At 43.9% G+C, this 26,408-nt stretch overlaps 1 long non-coding RNA gene and 6 other non-coding genes across 7 annotated transcripts; 2 read left to right on the plus strand and 5 right to left on the minus strand.

The window, feature by feature from the left end:
* The first annotated feature begins 3,452 nt into the window (after nt 1-3,452).
* Nucleotides 3,453-3,619, plus strand: LOC132674129 (U1 spliceosomal RNA). The gene has a single exon (XR_009608437.1). It is a non-coding gene; the product is annotated as a U1 spliceosomal RNA (small nuclear RNA).
* Nucleotides 3,620-8,237: 4,618 nt separating this feature from the next.
* LOC132671458 (uncharacterized) lies at nt 8,238-9,762 on the minus strand. The gene is made up of 3 exons (XR_009607101.2): nt 9,272-9,762; nt 8,567-8,708; nt 8,238-8,372 (listed from the first exon to the last, which is right to left on the minus strand). It is a non-coding gene; the product is annotated as an uncharacterized LOC132671458 (long non-coding RNA).
* A 325-nt stretch (nt 9,763-10,087) lies between these two features.
* On the plus strand, nt 10,088-10,161 carry TRNAN-GUU (transfer RNA asparagine (anticodon GUU)). The gene has a single exon. It is a non-coding gene; the product is annotated as a tRNA-Asn (tRNA).
* Nucleotides 10,162-18,055: 7,894 nt separating this feature from the next.
* TRNAK-CUU (transfer RNA lysine (anticodon CUU)) lies at nt 18,056-18,128 on the minus strand. The gene has a single exon. It is a non-coding gene; the product is annotated as a tRNA-Lys (tRNA).
* An 891-nt stretch (nt 18,129-19,019) lies between these two features.
* Nucleotides 19,020-19,091, minus strand: TRNAH-GUG (transfer RNA histidin (anticodon GUG)). The gene has a single exon. It is a non-coding gene; the product is annotated as a tRNA-His (tRNA).
* An 887-nt stretch (nt 19,092-19,978) lies between these two features.
* Nucleotides 19,979-20,050, minus strand: TRNAG-UCC (transfer RNA glycine (anticodon UCC)). Its single transcript has one exon. It is a non-coding gene; the product is annotated as a tRNA-Gly (tRNA).
* Nucleotides 20,051-23,380: 3,330 nt separating this feature from the next.
* Nucleotides 23,381-23,452, minus strand: TRNAE-CUC (transfer RNA glutamic acid (anticodon CUC)). The gene has a single exon. It is a non-coding gene; the product is annotated as a tRNA-Glu (tRNA).
* Between the last annotated feature and the right edge of the window lie 2,956 nt (nt 23,453-26,408).

Consider the following 26,408-nt stretch of genomic DNA (forward strand, 5'->3'; position numbering starts at 1 on the left):
CCCTGCCTTTTGTAAGTGCTTGACTAGGAGTTTCCAATGATAGTTTGCCTATCTCTATTGCCACATCATGCCATGCACGATGTTTCCGTTGTTTCTTTTTTAAAATTTTTGGTGACTGCTCTCTAGTTTGCAATATACATTTACAACTAATCTAAGTCAACTTGCAAATAACACTAAAATGTTCCACAGCTAGTGCAGGTCCTTATAACAGATGCGGTTTGAGCCCCACATTGGGCTCTGTGCTGACAGCTCGAGCCTAAGCCTGCTTCAGATTCTGTGTCTCCCTCTCTCTCTGCCCCTCCCCCACTCACACTCTGTCTCTCTCTCTCTCTCTCTCTCTGTCTCTCTCTCTCTCACAAATAAACATTAAAAAATTTTTAAAATTTTATAATAAAGGACTATAACGAACAACTGCTCACAAATCTGATAACTTAGATGAAATGAACCAAATCCTTGAAAGACACAATTTATCAAAACTCACACAAGGAGAAATTGGCCATCTGATTAGGCCTAAATTGAATCCATAATTAATAAACTTCTGAAAACAAAACCAGACTTCAATAGTTTCACTGGTGAATTGTACCAAACATTTAAGGAAATGATACCAATTCTCTACAGTATCTTTCAGAAAATAGACAAAGAAACATTTGCTGACTCATTTTATAAGGCAAACTTTAATACCTGTTTAAAAACTAAATTCAATCAAGTACATTTGAAGATCCAATTAACTTTATTATTAAACAATTCACGAATAGGGGCGGCTTTCCATCTCACAAGTCAAGGGGAGCTCCATTGAGTTTAAACAAAAGTTTTTAAAGGGGGAGAGAGGGCATTATAGAAGAAATTGGGAAGAGGAGAGGAGGAGGAGGGAATTGGTGAACAAGGAATGTATTGGGGTTTTTTTCTTAAAATTTTTTTTTAATGTTTTATGTACTTCTAAGACAGAGAGAGGGACAGAGCATGAGCAGGGGAGGGGCAGAGAGAGAGGGAGACACAGAATCTGAAGCAGGCCCCAGGCTCTGAGCTGTGAGCACAGAGAAACTCACCAACTGTGAGATCATGACCTGAGCTGAAGTCGGACTGAGCCACCCAGGCGCCCCAAGGAATGTATTGTTTAGGCAAGGTTGCCCTCCTACAGGGAGAAGGGGTCTATCAGTAAATTTCCTGGTATTGACCAGGAAACTCTGAGTTGACTGGTTAAAGATTACATTCTGGGGTGGGGTGAAAGTGCAGCTAGGTTAGGTATTAAGACCTCATTTACTGACCTGGGGGCCTTACCCTAAGTGATGCCATTCTGGGCCTGTGGTTTTCTTTTTAACAATTACCATCTTTTTTTTTTTTTTTTTTAAGTATTTTTTAAAGTTATTTATTTTTTATTTTGAGAGAGAGAGAAGACAGAAACAGAGAACATGAGTTGGGGGAGGGGCAGAAAGAAGGAGAGAGCGAAAATCCCAAGCAGGCTGTGTTGTCAGCAGAGGGCCCAATGAGGGCTCGAACTCATGAACTGTGAGATCATGACCTGAACAGAAATCAAGAGTCAATCAAGGTGCCACGTCAAATTCCTGTTCTTTTGATCAAACTCAATTACACTGAGAGATGTGATAAAAATTTAAGGCATTGGTACCACCCTCAGTTACCTCTTCGTGGTTCTCTGTAGCTTCTGTTGATCCTTTCTTTGGCACTTACAGGTCATGATGTTTTTGTTTAACATCTTTGATACCACAGATTACTTCCATTAGAGTTGGAGGATGATGTCAAGAACATTTCCCAGAAACCAAAGTAAGAACAAGGAAGTAAAAACAGACATTTAGTTCAGGAAAGTGGATGAATTCAGGAGGTCCAAACATGAACCGTAGTGTAACTTCCCTCCTTGGTGAGTTCCAGGTAGAGACTACACCCGGTGGAATTGTCACCCAAACTTTATTTACAGCCAATAAAGAGATCACCGGAGAGAACTTCCAAAGCCTTGACTACCTGAGCAGGGGTAAGCAGGTTCTTTTTATTTAGGGTTAGGATGAATATTCAGAGTTTTGTCATTGCCTGTAAAGGTGGGCATAAGGTTATGCAGTCATACTTAAAAACCAAGCCTCCTAAGTGCATCTAATGTTACATTAGTGAAGACTTTAACATTTTAATGAAGGAGATGTAATTGTCTGGCAAGGGCAAGGGGGTTATGGGCATGCTGGATGGGGCCTTGGGTTCCCTATCTCTGGTAAGGAATGCAGTGTCTTGGGACACCTGGGTGACTCAGTCAGTTAAGCATCTTGATTTCAGCTCAGGTCATGATCTCACAGTTTATGGGATCAAGCTCTGAATCCGGCTCTGTGCCGACAGCGCTGAGCCTGCTTCAGATTCTCTCAGCCTCTCTCTTTGCTCCTCCCCTGCTCATGCGCACCCACCCTTCAAAAAAAAAGGGGGGGGATGCAGGGTCTTACTTTTGAAATAGTAGTGGGAGTTTTATTTGTCTCTGATATGGTTAGGCTACTTCATAGCCTGGTAGAGACGGTTAGTTTTTGCACTCTTTTTTATTCATTCCTTTAAAATCCTTAACTACTGAAAATCTGGCATTTCTTTTTAATTCTAACGCCTTCTAGGAAGATTTTTAAGAAGTGTGCTTACGCAAGTAGAGCCTGTAGGGCATCATAGATCACGGAAAACAACCGAGGGCCTAAAATGACTACTGTTGTGTCACGAAAGCTACGTCTAGGCTTTCTTCTTCTGGGGACCCTTAGCCCCTTCTGCTTACAGAATAACATGTGTTCCAGAAAAAGACTAGAAAAAGAAAATTCAAAACACTCTCCCACACCTAAAGGTTGACAGTGAAAGGAATGAAATGTTCCATGAATGAAACTGAACCTTCAAGAATGAAATAGATTTCGCCACCCGTTGTGAAGCTTAATGAGTTTTAGTAGATATACTCAGTGTATATACACAGCTCTTTTGTAATCCTAACCGTTGCACTCTCCACCCAGAAAGGCATTGTTTGAAGAAAGGTATACTGGCGTCAGCAGCCCGCCAGACAGATTCCCCACAAGCCCAAGGTTTCACAACCCACGACCTCTGCCCCTGCGGGAAAAGAGGGACAGGCCCTCGTCTCTGCTCGCGCCACCCCCGCCCCCCCCGCCCCCCATTGGCGGGCTGTGTGTCAGGGGAGAAGGGAGGAGAGGGCAAGGGCGGGACGTGGGCGGGAGGGAAAGGAGCGTTCCCTTGACGTCACGGATAGGGCGTGTGCTGTGTAAATACGGGAGCGCAGGGGCTGCTGTTTCGGCAACTGCCGCTTAAATAGCGTATGATCTCGCGTGCTGTGGGAGCCATTCCAGGGCTGTTGGTTGCAATTGCGTGTGCTGCGTGTGGCAAAGTCTTAGGGAGGCTCAGAGGTGTGTGGACGGAAGTGACCGTGTGTAGAGAGTGTCATGCGTGAGAGGGTGTAGTGGGGCGGAGGGTCGGAAGTCATACTTACCTGGCAGGGGTGATACCATGATCAGGAAGGTGGTTTTCCCAGGGCGAGGCTTATCCATTATTGCACTCGGGATGTGCTGACCCCTGCGATTTCCCCAAATGTGGGAAACTCGACTGCATAATTTGTGGTAGTGGGGGACTGCGTTCGCGCTTTCCCCTGAATTTTATGGTGGAAAAAGCAGGTTTACTATGTCCTTGTGGGTTTTTGGTTTGAGTACGGGTTTATGTGAAGTACGGTGTTTCCTAGGTATGTGATGGATGTTTCAGTAAGACTTACTTTGAGGTGTTTTTGTTTTTTTTTTTTTTTTAGCGGCTTAGGGGGTGGGCATACTGTTGGTGTGAGTGTTCACGCCGGTTTTACTTTATCACAGTTTTCTTGGGAATATGATCAGGTCACTTGCTTTGACTTATGATGTACTGGTTTGTTGTAATTTTAACACTTTTTTGGTCTGGAGTTTTTGCTTTTATTAATTTTTTAAGCATGAAGTTTGTTGTCAAGTTGATTTCCATACAACACCCAGGGCTCATCCCAACAGATCCCCTGCTCAATACCCATCACCCACCTTTTCCTCCCACCCACCCCCCATCAACCCTCAGTTTGTTCTTAGTTTTTAAAAGGCTTTTATGTTTTGGCTCCCTCCCTCTCTAACCTCTTTTTTTTTTTTCTTCTTCTTTTCCTTCCCCATGGTCTTCTAAGTTTTCTCAGGTTTTTATGACTTATTTCACTTAGCATAATACTCTCCATCCTTGACTTTTATTCAGAGTGTACTGAGTTCCAAGAGGTCTTCTAAAGGCTTTCGGTTTTTCTGAGGGCTTTCCTCATTCTCAAGTACTCTACTTGCTTCTTTGTGTAGTGGCACTCCAGTTTTCTGTTGTGGTCAGGATCAGTCATCCCACTCAGGAACTTTCTGTTTGTTCCTTCTCTGTCGTGAGGAGCCCCAAATGGCCCCGGGGGCAGTCTCAACGTACACTTTAACACAGCCATTATGGCATTTGTTGCTGAGAGCATTTCTCTCAGGAGCTGAAACTTCTAGGGCCCATAGTTACAGAGGAGGGAGGGAAGCAAAACGTTTACTAGTGTATCCGCCACTCCCATTTTGACCACTTGATTCCCAGACCTGGGAGAAACAACACCATATACTGGTTGCTGATATAGTGTATATGTGTGAAATATCCAGATTCTCAAGGCATTGTCTTGTCATCCAGGTGGCAGTGAAACAATCTTCAAAAGCACATTCCGTTCCACCAGGCTACTTACTTCAGAGCAAATTTGACGAGTGAGCGGGGGGCGGGGGCAGCAACTGTCACATGAGTTCTTGGTCAGAAGCAATGCTGTGTGGAATTCCAGGATATGGAAGAGGCATTGAAAGTACACACAGATGATTGTTTTAAGCAGAACCACTGCAGGCAGAGAAGGCAAAACCATAATAAATGTATCTATTCCAGTGCCTCTCCCATGATGTAAAGGTCCTGTGTGATCAGCCTGTGACCCACCAGCCTGGCTGATACCTTCCCTTCTTTCCTACTGGGGACTGGTATTATATCAGGAGCTGAGTTGTTCTTTGGTATTGGCTGTTGGGCCCTCGGTAGTGCTGGTTACCATTAGCCATGGTGAGTGGAACCCGTGTCGCTGAAACCATGCATAATCTGTATCTTTCCTTGTTTGTGGGTCCATTGGGCAATCCTAGAACTTCTATTTGATTCTTTTTTATGATTTTCACTTTTCGTGAGATTCTCCGTTAGAACACAGAGCACTCATTGACATTGTATATTCCTTTTGCTTTTCATATATATTATTTATATATAAAAATATATGTAAAATATATAATGTATACATTGTGTATGTATTTTCAAGTCTGCTAAATCTACTATTGGGACATCTGGGAGTTGGTTTCTCTTGACTGTTATATTTTTTTAAAGTATGAGTTAAATGGGCTTCATCCTTTATTTCTTTGTATGTCTAGTATTTTTTTTATTGCTTCAGCACACTTTGAAAGATATATTTTAGAGACTCCAGATTCTGGTATCTTCTTCCAGAGAGTATCAATTTGTTCTATCAAGCAATTTGATTACTAGCCTATGACATTGAACTTGTGTAAGACTGGCTTTATGTTTTATTTAGGTGGATCTTTGGAGAGTCCAGGGTGTTTCCAAAGTTCTCTAACTTGATATGACTCAACCTCGAAACCCTGTCTCCTCTGTTAATCTTATCAGGGCTTGGCTTTAATATTTGCTAGGGAGAGTCAAGAGTAAGCCTTACACTAGGGTGTGGTTTTCACACCTAAAACAGAGCATTTCTGGAGTATCAGCTGAATGCTCAAAGTGGTAGAGTTGTTAAGTTGTTAACAAGGCCTGAATTCCAGTGTTGACAGCACTGATCTCTAGGATCTACTCTGTTTTCCATCTTGTAGCATCTGTAATCTGGTAAGCCTTGGATAATAGCTCTCTGTACTTGAGCTGCCCTACGCTCACCAAATGACCCACTGGGGACCCAACATGGACTTCTAAAAACTGGCATCTTCTGGTGCTCTGCTCTGATGATTCAGCTGCCCTAATTTTGATCTCTACCTTCTCAGCTCAGTGTGAAGACTGTGTTCTGCTGAGATTCCACCTTGCTGGAATCAGATCATTTCCCGAACCCTTTCTCAGGGAATCATAGTCTTGCCCTACTTCTGTCCAGTGTCTATAAACAGGTGTTTCACATATTTTGTCCATTATTATGGTTGTTTAAAGCAAGAAGACTAATCTGGTGATATTACTGTATTATAGTTGTAGGTGCAAGTACTGAATTCTTGCCAGTGACTGTAAAATGAAGGATTTTAGCGGCGCCTGGCTGGCTCAGTTGGTGGAGTAGGAGACTATTGATCTCCAGGTGGTAAGTTCGAGCCCCATGTTGGATGTAGAAATTACTTAAAAATAAAATCTTAAAAATAAAATGAAGGATTTTAGGGGTGCCTGGCTGGCGCAGTCAGTAGAGCATGTGACTCTTGATCTTGAGGTCATCAGTTTGAGCCCCATGTTGGTTGTAGAGATTACTTAAAAAAAAATAAAATTTAAAAAAGTGCTTTAAAAAATTACAAAAGATAGAATGAAGGATTTTACATAGATTACTGGTTTCTAAATAATTTTAATACTATTTTCCATGTTTACAAATGACCTAGCCCAAGGGTTTTCTTTTTACTTTATTAACAAATAATAAGAATGATCTGAGACTGCTGGACTCACTGTCAGCATGGTGACCCCACAGCACTAGAAGGAGATCTGGGCTAAGTATCCTGTTCTCTGAGCATATTCCCATGCTTTAACTTGAAGAGTGGCAGGATACGCCATTCCCAAATCTGCCACTTCAACATAAGGATTATTTTGAGCCAAAGGCACTTGGGAAACAGCAGGTGCAAGATAAGCACTCTGACCTCCCCATTCCTTCCTGAAAGCAGGAGAGAAAACTCATGTGAAAGGTGCCCTCCCCAGACCAGAAGGAAAGAAACATTCTTGTCATCTGAGACAGGAAGTCAGGACCCAGAGAAACATGGAAAGACCTTGTTAAAATAACTCATGTCTCCCTTTAATCTTGCCATATATTTTGCTCTCCTTTGTTCAACCTAGTACAGAAACACGTAGGCCTACTCACTTCTTTGAATTTTCATTTTCCTGTTGGACCTTCCCATTGTATATGTAAATATCAGTGTGCTTTTCTCCTATTAATCTGCTTATGTCAACGTAATTCTTAGACCCATTTGGAGTCCCCAAGAACGTAGAAATAAAGTTTTGCCTTGCCTACAGACTCTCCTAGGACCATAAAAGAGAGGATTAGCAAAAGGCCAACTGTAAGGTGCTGGATCTGGTCCTGGTAGAGGGAACATAGTGTAGGCCTAGTACACCTAGTAGAAAATGCTAGAATTCCCAGAATCAGCCAGTTGGAAGAGAGGCTGCTTTGAAAGACAAAATGTTGGGAGGAGAGGTCCAGACAAACTGTCCTTAGTGGGGACCAGCCCCCAGAATCCATCTCTTTCCTCCCCTCCACCCAATTTTGTAGCTCTTCCTTCTGAATCTTCCTTCCCATTCCCCCCCCTCCCTCCCCCCCCCCCCCCCCCACGTTTCTGGGGTCACGGAGTCTTTTCTCCCAAGCATGCAGATTTTAAACCGCTTTTCTACTGAGGACTCCTTTGGTGATCTGTGGAAACCTATGCACCATTCTTGGAATAAGTCTTTTAATGCGTAGAATAAAACATTTAAAATTACAAAGGAAGTCAGTTACTTTCAAATCCTGTTGCCTTTGTGCCTTTTCCCATAGTTTGGTAGCAGCAGAGAGAATGAGGTAGCACCTGAGCTGGGCAGCTGAATATACGGCAACCAACCCCCCATGCCCCGACTCAAGACGATACTAGAGTTGGGGTGGTTAAAAAAAAAAAAAAGGAAAGAAATACTGGGTTTCTGCCAGTCTCAGAGAAAGTGAATCGACAGAGCATCGTTACTCTTTACCATCCAAACTGAAAAAAAAAAGTAGTGGTTCCTGGGAGCCGAGTTCCCAGGGGAAGGGACCACGCGCCCTCTCGTGGCCACCACGGGAACCGCACAGCACCGGCCACGGAGGGTACCCAATGCGAAGACCGCCAAATAAAATGCACTGGAAGCTGGGCGAGGCTCAAGACCTTGAAATTAGAAGTCGTGAGCGCTACAAACTGAGCTAGCAAGATGACGCGAAGTAGATGCGCTTCTTTTCCCTCTAGCAGCTTGGAATCGTTGCCCAAATGTAAAATATCTGAGCCAAGACCGAAGACAACCTCGGCGTGTATGTTTATTAGGAAATAGGTCTGTAGAGAGTTTAATAGATTTCCTCAGGCCGGCAGCTGATTCGCACTAAGTCACAACCCAGGCCTTTGAACTTCCCACTTCTGAGCTCGAGGAGGGACCTGGGTAATGGATAGAAAGTGCTGCGCGGGTATGCGGTAGGGCTGAGGGAGCAACTCCGCCCTCCGCTGGGCGGTTTAGAACCGCCACTCTCGGTGCTAGTTTGCGCCCAGACTGAACCCCAGACTTCGGTGGAAAGGACGTCCGGGATGATTCACCCCAAGGGGTCTCCACGGGACTCGCCACGCACCCTCACCTCCTTATTCCTGTTACTGGAATTTTCCAACTTTCCACAACCGTCGTGGGCACTTTTCTCCAAGTTCTTTAGAAGGCACAAGTGTAAGTTTCCGTGACGCCAAGTGCACTTTCTGTGCCGCCGCCCTGCTTGTTCGCCTCTTCTTTGTTCGTGGTTGGGGAAATACGACAGAAAGGAACACGCATATTGATAAAGAGAATATTATTAGCTACTTTATAAAGAAAAAATATCTGAGTACACGCTTGCGGATAGCCTGAAAATGGCTACCAAGCTATAGCGAATTTCAGCTCTACTGACGTGGAATTAAAGCTACAGCTGTCTTCGTCCTACTCTTAGAACACAGTGAGCATCACTCAGTTTACTCCAGTCTTAATATTAAGCCCACACGGACGCCCTGTTCTTCAGAATTCTTTATCAGCCTCTCCTACGGTTGCCTCAGGCAGTGCACCTACAAGGAATACAAATGGTCACTTTCGTCTACATTCCTCGGCAGGGCACGGGGGCGAGGAGGAGGGGTGCGCGGCCGGCTCCGGGCTGGGGCAGGACCGGGTCCCCCCGGGGGGGGGACGGTTTGTAGCGTTTCCTCCTTTCCTGCTGTGAGCAGGGATTGTGGGCCTCCCACCTGCACCGAGGCCTGCACTCGGGGGTCGCTAGGGCCAAAGGGTGACATCTCACGGCGCTGCCGTCTTTAAACCAAGCACTTACAAGCGGACTATGTGTCTTTCGGAGTCGAGAGCACCAACCGCACACAGTTGCGGTCCGAGCGGTGGCCAGGGGAGAGAAGGCCAGGGGCAGGCAGGTGATCGAAATGGAGGAACATCGGCATTTTCAGTTTTCTGTTGGCCTTTTTCTTTAGCGGCCAGAGTGTTCGCGCTCTCTCCCGGGCCGGTCACCCGGCTGCCCCACGCCCGCTCCGTCTCTTCTTCGGCTTTTCCAGTTCAACCCCCTCCGCCCCAGCCGCGGACTGAGGCCGCGTGGCGGTCCCGGGCGGCCAGCTCAGTCGGACCCTAGTGCGGAGTGAGTGGCTCCTAGGTGCCCGGCTCTGCCCTGGGGCACGGGGTGCATCGTGAGCCCAGGCCAGGTCCTGCCGCGTTGAGTCCCCATCTTAGCGGCGTCGCGGGCGGGCAGCGAGGTGGGGGCAAAGGGGTAATGTAGTGTCCCCGCGCGCGTCCGCCTGGTGTCGCGGGGACTCACTGTGAGCGCCCCGAGTAGTTCTGAGCTAACAATTGGAAGCTGGATGACTTCGGCCTGAGAGGCTGCGGGCGACACCTGGAGGCAGGCGGCTGTTGAGGAGGCGAGGAGCCGGCGGGGACGCCGTGGATCTGGCGTTGGGCTCTCCGAGTTCCCCCCGTGAATCTGGGCCGGTATCGGTGTTCAGACGTGCCCAGCGACACGACTGTTGGCCCCAGTATTTCCCACGCCTCCAGTTTCCCGAGTAGGGGAATGGGAAGACATATCCAGCCAGAGGTTGAGAAGCAATTTCTGGGATCAGGAAATGAGTTTAGGAAGTGGAGTTTCCGTGTCTCTGTGGCGCAATCGGTTAGCGCGTTCGGCTGTTAACCGAAAGGTTGGTGGTTCGAGCCCACCCAGGGACGGCCTCTTTTACTAGCTACTTGCAACTTTAGGTTACCTGTTAGTGACCTTATTTACCCTGAGAGTCGTCTGGACTTCTGTCCACTTTAAATCAGGCTCCAGAGCATGCTGCCGAAGACTCTAGTTCCATGAAATTGCCTAAAAGAAGAAATTTTTCAGCAAAGGTATTTTTTTCAATAGCTCACGTCTAGGCCTTACTTACCCCTGAGCCACTGCCGAATCCTTTCCCAAACTGGGTTTTTACAACTGCACATCCTGGAAACTTGAAAATTACCAGAACTGCGAACAACAAAACTGCATGCCATGAAGCCTCAAGTTCTGAGTGGAAATTTTGATTCCTTCACCATGACTTTGAACAAATTATGGAATTTTCTGTGCCTCAATTTCTTTGTCTATAAGAGGGGACAAATAGGAGGACTTTCCTTATGGGTTAATTTAAATGTTATAGAGATATACACATGAACCATTTGACCACTGAATAAATGTTTATTAAACATTAGCTGCTGTAACTCTTTTCAGTAGCACTTCCTCACCATTTTCCTTATTGGCCTCGTTCTTTGAAACAACTGCATATCTTTTCATGGTGTGGATGGGCTAGTGTAGATGTAAACATTCCCTAATTGCTGGACAGGACATTGGTTCTAATGTTTATTCTTATAAAAACTTCTTCAGAGAACATCGTTATGCAAATATCACTGTTCAGAGAACATCACTTATGCATGGATTTCCCTAAAAGAGATTCCTGGAGGTGGACTTTCCGGATCAAAGTATTTGTCATTTCTCATGTTGCTACTTCTTGACAGATTGCCTTCCACAGAAGTTGTACCTAGTTATATCCCCACCTTCTAAGAGAACACTCTTTTCTTGGCAACCCCATCTGACATTTGATAGCAGCACAAATCCATCACTTTGGCTTGGGGAATGTAACTGCTTGTTGGTCTCACACATCCCTAAGTCTGGTAGGTGAGGGGCTAGTGCTGTGACAGTCTCTTTTGTTTTCTTGCCACCTGGGGATCCTGGGGAAGTGGTTCACAAGGTTGGATTCATAGGACTGTAAAGGAGCAGTTCCCAGTGTTCCTGTGACAGGAAGCCCAGGCTTATGCTGCTGAAGAGGAACCAAGAACTCATGCTTCAGAGAGGGACCTTCATGGTTGGTCCTGAGCCAAATACAAATTGGAAAGGGGACATGTTTGAAATTTTCATCAGACTAAGACTTTAGATAATGGATTTATTTATTTATTTATTTATTTATTTATTTATTTTTGAGAGAGAGACAGAGCAGGGGAGAGGCAGAGAGAGACTCCCAAGAGGCTCTGCACTGACTGTCACTACACTGTCAGTGCAGAGCCCGATGCCGGGCTTGAACTCACAAACACTGAGATTATGACCTGAACCAAAACCAAGAGCAGACACTTAACCGACTGAGCCACCCAGGCACCCCTAGATAATGGATCTTTAAAAATTTCTCTTGTGGCAGCAAGAGGAGACACTGCATTCTCAGGACTTTATTTGGGGGAATTTAATAATGGTGGCCATTCTATTGATCTTGTAGAATTGTTCTGTCTTTGCTGGTATGTGACACTTGTTTTAAAACCTCGTTTGGTGAGCTGAGGTGAATAGCTAAAGGGAACTTCTCAGAGGAAACAGAAACAGGGAATACATTCTCAAATAGATTTATAAAGTTTTATTGTGATCCTTTCCAAGGTTTTGCGTGGTGTCCTAGCTCAGGCTGCTATAACAAAATACCAATAGATATGGTGACTTAAACCACAGACGTGTTTCTCATAGTTCTGGGGGCTGAAAAGTCAAAAATTAAAGTGGTGGCAGATTCAGTTCTTGGTGAGGTCCCTCTTTGAGGCTTATGGATGGCCACCGTCTCAGTGTATTTCAGAGGGCAGAGAGAGGAGGGTCTGGAGACTTCCTGTTTGTATAAGGCTACTAATCCCATCATGGGGCACCACCCTCACGACCTCATCTAAACCTAATTACCTCCTGAGGGTTTCACCTCCTAATACCATCACATTGGGGGTTAGGGCTTGAACATAGGGATTTGGGAAGGACAGAAACATTAAATCCGTAACAGGTGGGAACATAAAGAGGCATCTCCTGAGTGTCTAATATGCCCTTTATAGTGAGTGATCAGATTGCAGACTTGAGAACAGTCACGTGCAGTTGGGAGCAGAACTTGTCTTTTATCTTTTCCTCCTAGAAGAATTGTGTGTGTGTGTGTGTGTGTGTGTGTGTGTGTGTGTGTGACAACAGAAAATCAAGGGATTATAGAAAGATACATTAAAAAATTCTCATCACCTCTACTAGCTCCCCCCCCGCCCAGTTCCCAAAGGCTAAACATGTACTAACTTGATTGTTTTTAATACACAATTTTATTTTTCCATAACAAGCATGGCTTTATTACTTTTATAACAAAGGAACCACCTGCTTTATAAGTATACATTAAAACCCTCAGATGAACCAGGCTATCTTCACATGCTGTAGAGAAGTTGCTTGAGAACCAAACTCTTTGAGACATTGTATGTCTGAAAAGGTCTATTATATCCATATCCTATATTATATCTGCTAATTGATATTTTACTAAATAGAGAATTTGAGGTCGAACTTATTTGCCCTCAGAGTTTTGAAAGCATTGCTTCATTGTTGTTTTATATTTGCTAGAGTTGCTGTTGAGAAAGAAAAAACGTCTCTTCACTGCTGTCCACTTAGAGCTGGCCTGACTGAAAACACCTAGGCTGTGATGTTCACCTGTTAAAACTAAAAAATTTCACAGAGCACCAACATCAGACAAAATCACTCTATAATCATGATGAGGCAAAGGGGGAAAAAAAAGAACTACTTCATGATTGTTCGAAGGCAGAAGAAGTGTAAAGTATCCCCCAAACTGAGAAGGCACTTTGAGAAGGAAAAACAAATCAGACAACAGTTTTGGGTAACATTAACACCTCCTGGTGCCATGTATGCATCAGGAAGTGAAAACTGTTATCCGAGTTTGAACCTTTCTAAGTTTATTTATTGATTTATTTGGAGAGAGAGAGACGGTGTGTGTGTGGTGGGGGGGGGGGGCGGTGAGGGGGTGTGCAGAGAGAATCCCAAGCAGGCGCCACACTGCCAGCACAGAGCCCACTGTGGGGTTCTCACAAACTGGGAGATCATGACCTGAGCCGCTTAACTAACCAGCCAACCAGGTACCCCTCCGAGTTTGAAACTTAATGGACCTGCTAGAGGCCATAATGGAACACTTGGTCCCCTTGTCTCCCCTGTGATCACAAGACATGGACAGTAATGTTTGGGGGCGTCTGGAGAACATAAAACTAGAAAGATCACCAAGCAACACAGTCAAAGTGGCAGCCAAAAATGGAGTCAGTATGGCCAGCATTCCTACAATGATCATCTCTGAGCATGAGCAGAACACAGTCCAAACCACAAAAAATGACCAAACTTCCCCTCTCTTTCCCAACCAAGTAATTGTTGCTTCTTTACCAATTTCATATTTAGCCCTGTTCCTCTCCTCCTACTTTTTGAATATAAATTATTAAGATTTCCAAAGGTAGAATTGTCCCATAGTTCCCCACCGTGTCTGCTGTCTCCTTCGTTGCAATGAGCCAAGAAACCCAACTTTGATTACAGGTTTGTTCATGGTGGTTATAGACTGGAGGGTATCAACACTGTAGAGAAGGCAGATGCCATTCCGATTCTTGACGATTTACATTAAACTGTTCTCCCACCTCCCTTCCCAAAAGCTTACAGGATCTCCTCTTTGTCTCTACTGTTTTTTTTTTAAATATAATTTATTGTCAAATTCCTTTCTATACAACACCCAGTGCTCATCCCAACAAGTGCCCTCCTCAATGCCATCACCCACTTTCCCCTCTCCCCCACCCCCCATCAACCCTCAGTTTGTTCTCAGTATTTAAGAGTCTCTTAATGGTTTGCCTCCCTCCCTTGTCCCTACTGTTTTGAAACTTGATGATCTATTTTTATCCATTATACTGAGTACTTAATGGGCCCTTTCGTTTATATTAATATTTATATAAATTTATATTTCTTCTGTATCACTCCAGAGATGTTGATGTATATACAAGTAAAAGTGTGTATCTCTTGCAACCACCATTATCCTTTTGATATAAATGATTGCAGATGATAAGATGGTTCCTCACTGTGGTATCTTCACTTGATTTATGTCTCAGTGAATTTAAGTTAGCTTTTACTGAACAAACTATCCCAAACTTACTGACTCAGAATAATGATAATTTATTATTTTTTTAGTGCTTTTGTGAGTTAGAAGTTTTTCTGGCCTAAGCCAACTCATTTGGGGCTGGGCGGTGTAGGATGGCTCAAGCAATGTCTGAGGTAGAGCTGAATTGACTGACTTGGGGGTCTTCAGACTGTGGTCTCAGGATTCCCAGTGCAGCAAAAAGAGGCTATGCAGATGGTGGACAAATAAGCTCATAAGCTCCACCCCCTGATGGGAGGAGTTGCAAAATGTTAGGACCATTTCTTTCCAATCACACCAGATTGGAATATCAGGAACTTCCTCATTCTTTTTGACAGCTTGCCGAACCATATTTAATTGTCTAGCTGTACTGTCCTATTTTTAGTTACCCCCCAAACTGATGGGCATTTAGAGAGGTTTCCAGTGTTGTGCTTAATGAAAAATGCTCCCAGGGCCTTTGGAAGGCAGCGGGGGGGGGGGGGGGGGGGGGGGTGCTCAGCATGGGGCGGGGCTCGGGAGTTGGGGAATACACCCATACACCCGGGGATTTGATGAGTGAACTCCAGGTGCCTGGGGATGGACCCCAGGAGATGGTGGGGGCAGCTGGGGAGGGCGGGAGGCCCCCAAGTGCAGGCCCACTGGGCAGCCTTGTATATATTTAATTTCACACGTGTGTAGGCATGTCTGTGGAATAAATTTCTAAATGTGGAGTTTAAAAGTAAAAAAAAAGAAAAAGTTTATTTAGATATTTGAAAGATGTTGTTTTAAAAGCACCCTGTAGAACTTGCACCAATTTACCTTTTTGTTAATATTTTTTAACCTCTCCAACAAATTAAACTTTTAAAAATTTTATCATTCCCTATAGGTAAAAAAATGTTATTTCAGTGTAGTTTTAAATTGCATTACTTTCATTAATAACAGCATTGAACGTTGAATATCTTTCCTTATCATTGCATTTTCCTTTTTATTTTCATTATTTTTAATTTTTAAAATATTTATGTATTTATTTTGGGAGAGGGAGAGTGCAAATAGGGGATAGGCTAGAGAGAGAAAGAGGAGGGAGAGAATCCCAAGCAGGCTCCACTGCCATCACAGAGGCTGATGCCAGAGGAACTCACCAATCGGGAGACCTTGACCCCAGCCGAAAGCAAGAGTTGGCCGCTTAACCAACTGAGTGCCCCAGAAATTTCTTTTTTTTATTCTTTATATGTTTGCTATTTTTATTGGGTTGGCCTATTTCGTAGTGGTTTTGTAATTCTGTAAATATTAGGGAAATTAGCTGTTTGTGTATGATGCATGTTCTAAGAATGTAGATGTTGGGTACGGTTTGATGAAGTTGGTGCAGCCACAGAAAAGAAGCAGGTTTGAAAGGAAGAAGTTTATTATATTCACAGTCCCAAAGAGGGGGGTCACCTTGTGTAGAGCAGGGGCCTAATGGGCAGGGTGCTCCATTTAACAGGGGGGAGTAGAGACAGTGAGGAGCTGTGGGCCATAGTCTTTACTGGGTCTCGGGTGGGGTGGAGGGAAAGCAAAGGGAGAGAGGTGTGGAGGGAGTGAGAAGGGTAGGGTGGGGGGTGGGGGAGAAGGGAAGAGGCGAAGGAAGTTAGAGTCCAGTGGTTGGGTTTGTTATCAAGGGGTTTCAGCTGTTTTGGGGTGTGAATTCACAATTAGGGCAGTGAGAAGGATGGTATAACCACCAAAGTATGAACTTAAAGTGGAGGATTTTTAGCGCAATGTGAGTTGCAAATATTTCTCCAAATTGTTGTTTGTGTTTGGACTTATAAAGATTTCATTTGATTTATGTAGTCAAATTCATGGATATTTTCTCTCAGGACTTCTGAATTTATGTCATAGAACAACTTTTTACCACACACACCAAGATAATAAAATAATTGTTTCATGTTTCTACAAGAACTTTTATGTTTCTCTTTATTATTATTTGAATCTTTGATCAATTTGGAATTTACCTTATGTAAAGGACATGATATTCATTGACCATTATTTTTTTTCTAGACATGTACCTAGTTATTAAAAAACTCCTCATTAGAGTTACTGGTTCAAGATCTTCTTTCTAATATATTACATTTCTTTATGTATTTTGGTCTACTTCTGGATTCTTGTCCCGTTTATGACTGTCGATTCATACACGATATCTTAACTATTTTAGTTACTGTAATTAATATTTCATAGGATTTCTTCCTTATTGTTCTAAAAAAAAAAAAAAAGAATTTCCCTGAGTATTTCTGCTTGTTACTTTTCCATTTCCATTTAACCTTTAGAATTATATTGTCCAGTTTGAATTCTAAGAAACACTTTTTGATATTCTTATGTAAACCATAAAATTAAGGATCGGTGTTATCTTTGTGATGTTGAGTCCCCTACCCGTGAACGTGCTGTATCTTGGTTGACAGGGAAGCAGGCTGCACTGACCCAGTGATTCCTAAACTTGAACATTTATTTACGTAGATCACCTAGAGAGCTAGGTCACAGATTGTTGGGCCAGCCTCTGGTTTCTGATGCTGCGGGTCTGAGGTGGGACTTGATAATTTGCATATCTCACAGGTTTCCAGGTGATGCTGATGTGTGTCCTGGCACCACACTTCTGAGAATAACTGGCCTCATGTATCGATCATCCCGGAGATGGTTGGTTGGATACAAAAGGGAGACTGAAGCGTATTTACAAACTACAAAAACAAAACAAAACAAAAAAACCCACAAAAAAACAAAGAAAACCCAGAACCGTTGAACGATCCTTAGGGAGGGGAGGCGGACGACTTGTATGAGGATTTAAATGTCCTTGTGGGGTTGGAGAAGCCTCTCGATTTGGGCCAAACTTGGCTCCCATTCGCCTTGAACAATTTAAGCCACACCTACCTATTCCAACACTGAAAGGCGATTTGGCAGGAACAAATGTAGCGCAAACACATTCAAGCTTTCCGGGCAGAGCAAAGTTCTCGGGTGGATCAATAACTACTACACAACCCGCGGGCCCCACCCGCCGCAGGGCGGCACCAGAGGCTCCCTGCGCGCGCGCCCTTGGCCTGCAGCCCCGCCCCGTCCACGCCTCCCCTTCTCGGGGCACTTCCGCGTCCCTCCTCCGCCTCCCCAGGTCCTTTTCCAGGACGCGCTCCTTTTTTCCCCGCTTCGGGATCTTCTTAAACGAATTGTATTTTACAGCCCTTTGAGGCTGATGAACGCTTCAAAACCTGGAAAGGAAAAACAGATGCTCCTCAGCACGTAGCGGAAGACCTTTTTAACCAGCTAAGAAGACCTTTCAAAACCTCAACCAAAATTCCCACCAAGCAGAAGAGAACGAGCGTGTTTCCATCCAGTCCGGTCCTGAGGAATCTTCTCTGTGGAGCAGAGTCGCGGCAGGACAGAGGGGGAGCCCCGCGGGTCAGGACTAGGAGCTGCTCCGGCTCCCGTCAGCTTTGACCCCGCAGAAGCTTCGGCCCCGGGCAGCAGTGGGTCAGGGAACCTGGGTCTCAACGACCGCAATCCCTGATTCAGATTTCTCAATTTGGGGCGAATAGAGGAGATTTCTGAAAATTGTTGCCAAAGTTTGAAACAACAGTGGCCGCAATGGCTGTTTAGAAATTCGTAATTATTGGTTGCTGACAGAAGATTTTAATAGAAACAACAAAAGATTTCAATAGAAGCAAAAAAGTCAACGCCCAACGTGGGGCTCGAACCCACGACCCTGAGATTAAGAGTCTCATGCTCTACCGACTGAGCTAGCCGGGCGGTGGCAAATGGGGTGCTCTTTTAGGAAAGTCATTTCTTTCCAGAGCCAGGCTGCATGGCCCAGGCACAAACTAGTCCGTGTGAATGAGACCTCAAGGTGTAGGATTTTGTGAACACAGTAGTAGCCTTTTACCACCGGGAACTCAAAGCTTTGAGAAGATGTTGCGGACTGCGCGGAGCCAAGCAGCCTCGCAGAAGACGGGGAATCACGAGTCTTGAAACCTACATGTTTCCGCAAATTCTGCGTGGACCCGGTCACTTTGACAGCCGGGTTTCTCCCCCCTGAGGCGCAAGAGCTTGAGGTAACGGGGATGAGAGGTTCAAACACCCGGAGGGACGTGGGGACTTGCCCTCCCGGGACCTTGGGGCTGCAGCCCCTGCTTCCTTCTCCGAATCCCCTCTTTTCCCTAAACCTGGACGACCAGGGCGGTGGGTGGAAGTGGGGCTAAGGGGCGCGTCACTGGGTGCACGAATTTATTTTTAAATACTAAAATTTTGTGTGGCTTGAGTAAAAGACCATATCCATTACGTGTAAACGTCCTAGCGAGATTTCAGGTCAGATGGAAGTCAGCCTGAAGCGATTTCACTCCACTCGCCCAACTTTTCATTTTCCAACACCTGGTGGGCGCTGAGTTCCCGAGTCAGAAGCAAAGGGGTCTCACCTCCGCACTCCTGGTGGCAGCTCCAAGGATCCCCAAACCTCCCTGAAAGGCGGCCCCGCCAGGACTAAGTTTGCCTTGAGTGGGCGAGCCACGGAACGAGTTGAACAGAAACAATTCACCCAATTTGTCGAGAGCATTTCTGCGATGCTGCTGGAAACGAAAAGGTTACAAACTCTTTGCAACTCTTGAAAAAGAGTTGAAAAAGTAAGGCCGCCACCAGTATCTGGTATGCCGTGACTCGGATTCGAACCGAGGTTGCTGCGGCCACAACGCAGAGTACTAACCACTATACGATCACGGCGCGCCACCTGCCAGGCGGCGCAGTGCGGACTTATTTTATGCCCTTTGGAACAGCCATACCTACCCTGTGCTGCCATCTTACTGTTCCAGTTCAAGTGATCTACACCAGTCAAAATACCAAACAAACGTTTCTATTCCATAACCTGGAAGCCGTGACCCTTGAGTCCTGTTCTGAATTCCCAAATCCCGCGCTGCGAGCGCCAGCATCGCCCCTCTGCTTCTCCGCGGTTGCTGCCACGGACCATCCCCAGTCGCCCCCCGCGAGCCATTTCCCTGCCTTCCAAAGAATCAAGCCGCCCCTCCCAGGCGAGCAAGAGGCCGCCCTGGAGGATTTTCCTGTTTACGCCTCCAGATTGTACCCTGGAATTGAGGTTTCTGTCTCCGGAATGGTGGAACCTGAAGAGACGCGCTGCTATTCGGAGGCCCTCCTCTTCGCTTGTTCTTGGCTTCCTTCCCGGTTCCAAGTAAACTGGTGCTGTCTCGGGAGCTGCGGGCTCTTGGACTGACTTCCTTATTCGTACTCTTCAGTAAACCAGAGCGCATCCGAGGATTTAGAAAAACAAATCTGAGAAGCCTCTATTTCAGACACTTCCCTTAAAGGCCCCCAAAAGATAATTACTGTGAACTGGTGCGACGCCAGCTGCCGAACCCAGCAGACGGGCTTGGCTCTTGGTTGCAGCTACAAAACCCCCGGAGGCTCTGTTTTGCAAGAGAATCCCCCAGAACAGTCTCAGAACTCAAGGGTGGTCAAAAGTCTTTCCTTCTTTCGTGCTTTACTGATTTGAACTACTTAAAAGTTGGGGGGGGGGAGGTGTTGAAAAATGCGTGCTTTACTGATTTGAACTACTTAAAAGTTGGGGGGGGGGGGCGGGGGGAGGTGTTGAAAAATGCGTTGGCCGGGAATCGAACCCGGGTCAACTGCTTGGAAGGCAGCTATGCTCACCACTATACCACCAACGCACACGGGAGGGAGGGCTGGTCGACTTCCTTATGAGGAGTATCTCGTCCAGTTTTTGTTACATAGTTCAGTATCTTGAGATTCATAGTAAAAGATATTCCCAATACAAAGCCAGAGAAGGACTTGGAAGAGAAGTTCTCTAGGATTTCTCCTCTGGTTACATTAAAAATTCTGTGGTGGTTTCTTACTGATTCACAGGTTTTTAAAAAGTCAATTCTTGTTTTTTTCTGTTGTGGTTTGAAGGGGGCGTCTGAAATCCAGTGAAGGAGTTAAGGCTCCCCTGATGGAGTTATCTCCATACACAGGTCGTTATGAATTTCAGAGTATTTTCATAGGGCAAATGCATTAAGATAAAACTCCAAAGGAAAATACGCATTTTAAAGCTTTGAATACATATTGCCAAATTGCTGTGTGGAGCGAGAACACCAATTTCGCTATTCAATGAATACTATCATATTACACCTGTCAACAGGATGGCATTCTTTTCATCTTAACGAAATCGCCAGATAAAAAGTCTTGTCTTAATTTGCATTTATTCTATTACTATTGAGGTTGAAAATTTTTCATACTTAACAATTATTTTTATTAGTTTATTTTTCTATTTTTTTTTTTCAATATATGAAATTTATTGTCAAATTGGTTTCCGTACAACACCCAGTGCTCATCCCAAAAGGTGCCCTCCTCAATACGCATCACCCACCCTCCCCTCCCTCCCACCCCCCATCAACCCTCAGTTTGTTCTCAGTTTTTAAGAGTCTCTTATGCCTTGGCTCTCTCCCACTCTAACCTCTTTTTTTTTTTTTTTTTTTTTTTCTTCCCCTCCTCCATGGGTTTCTGTTAAGTTTCTCAGGATCCACATAAGAGTGAAAACATATGGTATCTGTCTTTCTCTGTATGGCTTATTTCACTTAGCATCACACTCTCCAGTTCCATCCACGTTGCTACAAAGGGCCATATTTCGTTCTTTCTCATTGCCATGTAGTACTCCATTGTGTATATAAACCACAATTTCTTTATCCATTCATCAGTTGATGGACATTTAGGCTCTTTCCATAATTTGGCTATTGTTGAGAGTGCTGCTATAAACATTGGGGTACAAGTGCCCCTATGCATCAGTACTCCTGTATCCCTTGGGTAAATTCCTAGCAGTGCTATTGCTGGGTCATAGGGTAGGTCTATTTTTAATTTTCTGAGGAACCTCCACACTGCTTTCCAGAGTGGCTGCACCAATTTGCATTCCCACCAACAGTGCAAGAGGGTTCCCGTTTCTCCACATCCTCTCCAGCATCTATAGTCTCCTGATTTGTTCATTTTGGCCACTCTGACTGGCGTGAGGTGATATCTGAATGTGGTTTTGATTTGTATTTCCCTGATGAGGAGCGACGTTGAGCATCTTTTCATGTGCCTGTTGGCCATCTGGATGTCTTCTTTAGAGAAGTGTCTATTCATGTTTTCTGCCCATTTCTTCACTGGGTTATTTGTTTTTTGGGTGTGGAGTTTGGTGAGCTCTTTATAGATTTTGGATACTAGCCCTTTGTCCGATATGTCATTTGCAAATATCTTTTCCCATTCCATTGGTTGCCTTTTAGTTTTGTTGGTTGTTTCCTTTGCTGTGCAGAAGCTTTTTATCTTCATAAGGTCCCAGTAGTTCATTTTTGCTTTTAATTCCCTTGCCTTTGGGGATGTGTCGAGTAAGAAATTGCTACGGCTGAGGTCAGAGAGGTCGTTTCCTGCTTTCTCCTCTAGGGTTTTGATGGTTTCCTGTCTCACATTCAGGTCCTTTATCCATTTTGAGTTTATTTTTGTGAATGGTGTGAGAAAGTGGTCTAGTTTCAACCTTCTGCATGTTGCTGTCCAGTTCTCCCAGCACCATTTGTTAAAGAGACTGTCTTTTTTCCATTGGATGCTCTTTCCTGCTTTGTCAAAGATTAGTTGGCCATACGTTTGTGGGTCTAGTTCTGGGGTTTCTATTCTATTCCATTGGTCTATGTGTCTGTTTTTGTGCCATATTTTTCTATTATTTATATTATATTGATGTTACTGATTTATACCAGTTTGTCATTTGTCTTTTAATATTATTTATAGGATCTTTAGGTGAGCAGAAGTTTCCTGTTGTTATCTAGTCTAATCTATCAGTTTTATTCTTTATGATTTCTGTCTTTGCTTTTATCTTGGAAAAGACTTCTGCCCAATAGCAACATAATTATCCACTAACGTATTTTTCTTAGCTTTTTATTGCTTCACTTCTCGAATTTAATTCTTTAATTCATTTAGTATATAGTACGAGGTAGTAATTCTACTTCCAAGGATTTATCCTAAGGAAATATCTAGGCATAAACACAAAGGTGTGTCTACACACCTGTTCATCAAAGTGTTATCTGTAAAGTCAAAATTTTAGGGGCGGGGGAGGGGGAATCCTAAAATTCCAGAAATAGGATAGATTAAATCCTTTGATGAAAACTCACATGTTTTGTTTTGTTTTTTTTAATTCTATATACATTGTACACTGCTGGTGGCAGTGTAAATTTGCACGAACTCTCTGGAAGGTATACTGGCAATATCTATAAGTGCATATACCTTTGAGCCAGCATTTCAATTCCTAGGCATTCATTCCACATACATGCAAAATGACAAATTTACAAGATTATTTATGGTAGCATTGTTTGTAATAGCAAAGGATTGGAAATAACCTAAGTGTCCATCAAAAGGAGGTTGGTTCAGTTAATTGTGGAATATCATCAATATAATGGAATACTATGTGCCATAAGAAAGAATGAGGAAACTCTTCATGTCTAATCTGGAACTATTTCTAAAATATATTATTAAGTGAAAAAGACAAAGTGCAGAAAAGCATGTGTAGAGTGCTATCATTTGTGCAAGGTGGGGAGCATATTTAAATATATAGGCAGCTATGTATGTACTTGCATTTCCATAAAATATTTGTCATTATAATTATGAAACACAACATTGGTTACCTTATTAGATGGCAGAAGTAAAAATCAGGTTTATCAGTTATATCCTTTACATATTTGAATCCTAAACCATGTAAATATATTACCTTTTCAAAAACTAAGTTAAATTGAAAGAAAATATCACATTAGTAAAGAATATTTCCACTGGCAAGTGTTGGAAATATAATTTTAAAAAGAACTTTATGACTAGCATAATTCCACTTCTGTTTTGAAAGTTTGATGTCAACACTTACTAGGTGGTAGACTTGTGAGCAATTTTTACTATGTATATTTCTGCATTTCCTGTATTTCAGCTTTGGAGGGTTGGGGGAGCTGACTAGGAGAAACAATGTTACTTTTTAAAAGGCAATAAAAACATTCTTCCCTGACCGGGAATCGAACCCGGGCCGCGGCGGTGAGAGCGCCGAATCCTAACCACTAGACCACCAGGGACGCTGGCACCCATTTTTGATAGAAAGTATATGGTTCTGTGTATATGTTTCTCCTTGTTCTTTGGCATATTATTCTAGCCGCTTTTGGTTTTAATATTCCCCAAAATTGGACCTTCCTCAGGTCTAAATTTCTTCTTCTTCCCACTTATTTTTTGAAGTAGAAAACCTGTGAGAGAACTCCGAAGACTGTCTCCCAGAGCTGAGGGATGGATGATCTTATACACGGGATCACAATCCTCTCTTAAGACCAGAGACAAATATCAGGGAAGAGACACAGAGACACAAAAGAACCTCTCAGCTTCACGTAGTTGCAGAGATTTCCTGAATTGTGATGAGGAGAAAAGTAAAGAGCTCCAGTTGGAATTTTGCCCCAATTGACCAGGAACTTTTCCTTAAGAAATGTAAAGGTTGTCGTGTGATTAACTCCAGAAGATTCTGGTCCTACTGCAGCTTTTTTTCTTCTGTGAACTTAGGCCAAACTCTGTTGGCCAAAACAAATATTACAGACAATTGAGAGCCACTGGACCTACTGGTCCTTGGTGGTCAGCAGGACGTGAACTTAACTCTGGTGGGAGATTAAAAGAAGGGCATGGGTTTGGAGTTAAAAAAAATTTTAATATGAAGAAAGGAGAGCGGGAGTAAGGAGGAAAAAAAGAAAACTGGGGTGCAGCCTCCACTTGAGGGAACTTTTAAAACGATACCCATCAATGTATGCAAATTAACTTTATATGAGAGTGAAAAAAGAAAGCAAATGCAACAAAATGTTGACAATGACTCTAGGTGAGGGGTAAGTGAAGGCTCTTTATTTTATTCTTTCAAGGTTTCTGCGGGTTTGAAATTTTTAAAAATAAAAAGTTGAGAAAAACAAGAATGAGACAAATGAAAGCCTCCCTCAGGCCTTTTTTGGTCAGATGACTACAATGTAATTAACTCTGCACGTGAGTTCAAACAGAAATTTTTAAAATCAGTCCCCCTCCACGCTAACTCAGAAAATACATTTGATAATGTGAATAAACAAGTAAATTCAAATATTGAGTCACCAATGATGTGTCCATATCAGCAGGGCCCGACAGAAAAAAAGGGTGGTAGGACATGGGGTGTTTGTGGGGGTTTTATGTTGTTTGGCTTTGCTTTTAAAGTATCAACATTAAAATATTGTTTAAGAAAAGCAATCATTCTCTGGTCATCCAATCCCTAACTTCCTGTGGGTTTAAATGCCAGAAATAGCGAGAAGATTTACTAAATGGTAGATATTTATTTTCACAAAAACCAGTAATCCTGTTGTCACATGCCACCGTGAAGCCTAACAGAACCCACTTCTTTTTACTCCAGCTCTGTTCCCACTGTACAGCAACCTGTGCTCCAAGGGTGAAAAAAAAGTATCTCACTTTCAGAGCAACATTTTGCAAGCGTACCTGGGGGCGGGGGTGGGAGGGTAAGCTTGTAGAATTTCTCTACGTCGGAGGAAATCAACCTCGTTTTGTTTTGGGCAACAGTCCGTTTTCATTGATTATTCTGCCGCCTGCTGGTTATTTTTGGTAACACATGAGAACCTACGAAAGAGTATCAACTCTGGAAGCTGGTCACCTTTCTCAATATCAAAACACCCCAAGAGGCCTCATCATTCAGAACAGGATTAGGCCACCTCCTCTTCCTGGCACCACACGCCTAAGGGCAGATGGGGGAGGAGTGTAATTTATTCACTTCACTTCATGTTCTATTTCTTTTTTTCCTTTTTTCAAACATTTACAGATCGTGTGCCACACTTGTTACTGAAGTTACAAAACTATACCGAAAGAGCTCATAATCAGGGGCGCCTGGGTGGCTCAGTCGGTTAAGCAGGGGACTTCGACTTAGGTCATGAGCTCCCAGTTCATGGGTACGTGGAGCCTGCTTCAGATGCTGTGTCTCCCTCTCTCTCTGCCCCTCCCCACTCCTGCTCTGTCTCTCTCAGAATTAAATAAACATTTAAAAAATAAATAAAGAGCTCATAATCAAAGGGCACCTGGCTGGCTCAGTCAGAAGAGCATGCAACTCTTGATCTTGGGGTCGTGAGTTTGAGCTCCACGTTGGGTGTAGAGATTACTTAAATAAATAAACTTGAAAAAAAAAGTTCACAATCAAATGGAAAATGAAATAAACAAGTGAATAAAAGGATCAGAGAAGACTGAGTTAGATGTGCTTTTCCCAATTCCTCCTCTTGCTAATACATCTAAAAACCTTGGACATTACACGTAAAACAAAACATAAAAGACTTGAAAGGTGAAGAAAAGGAGGCATACCAGCTAGGAGCCTCAGAACCGAAGGAACTACACACTGGTGATTTCCCTGGGTTTTCTTTTTGTCTCATGTATTCCAGATGTGGTGCTGAAGAAGCCAGCAACCTGGCAATGCCAGGAGGTACAAAGGAAAACAAAACCAAACAAAACCAACAAAAGCCTGTTCTTTCTAGCCAAAGGGCCAGGAAGGCAGCCTAGCAAAATAGAAAACTTCTAGATAATAACTGCTCTACTCCAGCCAAACACCGCAGAAAGAACTGTGGCTCACTCCTGCCCACACTAGTAAAGGCTGAATGGGATGCCTAGACTTCTACCTTCCCAGGCCTTTTAGGAGGTTTTCCTTGCCTTCTTTGCTGGATTGGTTCCAGAGGAGACATGGTAGAGAGTCAGTATTTTCACCAACACCCAGTGACAACAAGGCCACCTCCACCCCCCACTGTCAGTGGAGGCCATGCGGGGAGGGTTAAGAAGGCTTTCCTATCTCTCCCAGCCAGGTTGGTGTCAGTGGAAGCCAACGGGCAGCTGAAAAATTCCTGCCCTCACCTAAGCAGTAAGGAGAAGCCCCTCCCCTCAGGTGTCAATGTAGGCTGAGTGGGGAAACTGGAAACATATACTCACCTGGCTGTAACAAGACACTCACCCCTACTTACACTGCCTGAGTAGTGTCAGAGAAAGGTT

The sequence above is a fragment of the Panthera onca genome, chromosome C1, assembly GCF_046562875.1.
Source record: "Panthera onca isolate mPanOnc1 chromosome C1, mPanOnc1 haplotype 2, whole genome shotgun sequence".
Classification (NCBI taxonomy): domain Eukaryota; kingdom Metazoa; phylum Chordata; class Mammalia; order Carnivora; family Felidae; genus Panthera; species Panthera onca.